This window comes from Cebus imitator, unplaced genomic scaffold (genome assembly GCF_001604975.1).
Source record: "Cebus imitator isolate Cc_AM_T3 unplaced genomic scaffold, Cebus_imitator-1.0 Scaffold38, whole genome shotgun sequence".
Classification (NCBI taxonomy): domain Eukaryota; kingdom Metazoa; phylum Chordata; class Mammalia; order Primates; family Cebidae; genus Cebus; species Cebus imitator.
Window position 1 is genome coordinate 2,114,744 of NW_016107353.1, and position 3,216 is coordinate 2,117,959.

The following is a 3,216-nucleotide window of genomic DNA, read 5'->3' on the forward strand; positions in this document are numbered from 1 at the left end:
CAAGTAGCTGGAACTACAGGTGCCTACCACCACACCCAGCCTAAATGAACATTTTTCAGTATCTTGGCTTTGAATTTTTTTTTTTTTTTTCCGAGACACAGTTTTCACTCTTGTTACCCAGGCTGAAGTACAATGGCGTGATCTCGGCTCACCGCAACCTCCACTTCCTAGGTTCAAGCAATTCTCCTGCCTCAGCCTCCCGAGTAGCTGGGACTACAGGCATGTGCCACCATGCCCAGCTAATTTTTTTGTATTTTTAGTAGAGATGGGGTTTCACCATGTTGACCAGGATGGTCTAGATCTCTTGACCTCGTGATCCACCTGCCTCGGCCTCCCAAAGTGCTGGGATTATAGGCGTGAGCCACCACGTCCAGCCAGTTTTGAATTCTTAAATAGGAAATATTGATAGATATAAACCATGTAAAGGCATAAAGTTGTTTGGAGTCCTTAGTAATTTCTTTTTTTTTTTTTTTGAGACAGGGTTTTGCTGTGTTGCCCAAATTAGAGTGCAGTGATGCAGTCATGGCTCACTGCGCCCTTGAACTCCCAGGCTCAAGCAGTCCTCCCACTTCAGCCTCCCAAATTGCTGACATCACAGGTGTGTACCACCACACCAGGTTGATTTTTTTTCTTTTTATTCTATTATTATTTTTTTTGAGATGGAGTCTCTGTGGCCCTTGCTGGAGTCCAGTGGTGCAATCTCAGCTCACTGCAACCACCGCCTCCTAGGTTCAAGCGTTTCTCCTGCCTCAGCCTCCCAAGTTGCTGGGATTACAGGCACCCACCACCATGCCTGACTCATTTTTATATTTTTTTAGTAGAGACGGTGAAATATATTTTATATTTCACCACATGTGCCAGGTTGGGATTTTTTTTTTCTTTTTAGTAGAGATGAGGTTTCGCTATGTTGCCCAGGCTGGTCTCAAACTCCTGAGCTCAAGCAATTTGCCTATCTCTGCTTCCCAAAGTGTAGGGATTACAGGCATGAGCCACTGCACCTGGCTGGGGCCCTCAATAATTTTTAAGATTATAAACTTTTTCCTGAGACCAGAAAGTTTAAGAATCATTGAGGTAGTATGTTGACTGGCACATAATAGGCAACCAATAAATGTCTGTTGAATGAACAGAAAAGTAATAATATTTTAAAATAATGTCATCTTCCTTAAGAGCAAGCCTCTTGCATTCCACTATCAACTTTGTCACTGACTGATAGCACATACCCCTGAAAACAATTTCTTAAAACTTTATTGAATGGGCCTTCCCTTTCCCATGCAGTCATTGGATATATAATTTTTTTTCTTCCTTATGTTGGAAGTTGTCCTAGAGAGGGAAAATGCAATCATAAAGCATTTGGGCTAGGCACGGTGGCTCATGCCTGTAATCCTAGCACTTTGGGAGGCCAAGGTGGGCCGATTGCTTGAGCCTAAGGTTCAAGACCAGCCTGAGCAACATGGCAAAACTTGGCTCTACAAAAAATTAACCAGGTGTGGTGGTATGCACCTGTGTTCCCAGCCACTGGGGAGGTTGAAGTGGGAGGATAACTTGAGACCAGGAGGTTGAGGTTTCAGTGAGCTGAGAACATGCCACCACACTCCAGTATGGGTGACAGAGTGAGACCTTGTCTTGAAAGAAAAAGGGAAGGGGAGGAAGGGAATAGAGGAAGGGAGGGAGGGCAGGAAGGGAGGAGAAAGAAGGAAAGGAAAGAAAAGAAAGGAAGAAGAAGGAAAGAAAGGAAAGGAAAGGTAGAGGAGGGAGGGAAGGAGGAAGGAGGGAAGGGAGAGAAGGGAAGGGAAAAGAAAGAAAGAACCTGAGCAACAGTCTACAAGCTTATGAAAAAAAAAGTTTTAAAATTAAAATATTTGAGAGCTGCCTCTGAGAATGTGACTTTGCCTTGTTTCCTCTCAGCTGGAAAAGTGTGACTCAGCCTTCCCAAGCCTGCTAGAGGGCAGAGGGAGGCCAGCTCTGTACACAGAGATAACATGTTGCCAAGGCCACATGCAAGCCGGTGAAGACAAAAAGTTCTTCACTTGTCAAGCTAACTGGCACTTTGGCCGGAGAAAATTAAAACCTCAGTTAATTCTGTTTATTTTAAAAGACTTTGCCAGGCCTGAGGTAAAAGGGTATATGGCTCTTGATTTCTCAGAGTCACCACCGGCTCCAAAATCTGATATCCCAGTATCCCCGCACTGTGGCTGCTGCCTCCTACCAATCCGCACTGCCCTGATATCCCTATTCAGCTGCCAGTCAACCCCTCAGAGACCACAAACCGTTGCTCTTGCCACTTTTGGTGATCCGCCACACTATTCATTTCCCTCCTTACACAGCATGAATTTCCATGAACCAGTATTAAAACTACAGTCTTGTCCTCTACTCCCTGGCAAAATTCCAGCCCTAGTTAAGCCCAGCTACTCACTCACTCTGTGCCTGCACCCTTGCAGCTAACCATTGCTCAAGATCACTCAGGCATGCTGAGTGACTCATTTCATGCTTGTGATCACAAATCTCCTCAAATCCAGGCACTCCCACCACAGTTCCCTAGAAGCTTTGCTTCTCCTATACTCTGAGACTCTCACAATACATTTTTTCTTCAGATTTCTAGCATTTCCCATAAATACACATTCTCAGTTTATGATCACATCCAAACTTCAAGAAAAAACAGATACAACTGGACAGAAATCACCTCAACTTTCCCTGACCAAATCCACTGTCACCTGGACCCACATAATCTACCTTCAATCCCACTGTAACCCAAGAAGCCTTCTAGATCCGATCCTATCCCCTTTATTTTATTTTATTTTATTTTGAGACAGAGTCTCACTCTGTCACCAGGGTGGAGTATAGTGGCATGATCTTGGCTCACTGCAACCTCCACCTCCCAGGTTCAAACAATTCTCCTGCCTCAGTCTCCGGAGTAGCTGGGACTACCAGCGTGCTCACCATCACAGCTAGTTAATTTTTGTATTTACTTTAGTAGAGATGGGGTTTCACCATGTTGACCAGGATGGTCTCAATCTCTTGACCTCATGATCCACCCATTTCAGCCTCCCAAAATGTTGGGATTACAGGCATGAGCTAACATGCCTGGCCACCTATCCCACCATTTTTACTCAAGAAATTCTGGCCGGGCGCGGTGGCTCACGCCTGTAATCCCAGCACTTTGGGAGGCCGAGACGGGTGGATCACGAGGTCAACAGATCGAGACCATCCTGGTCAACA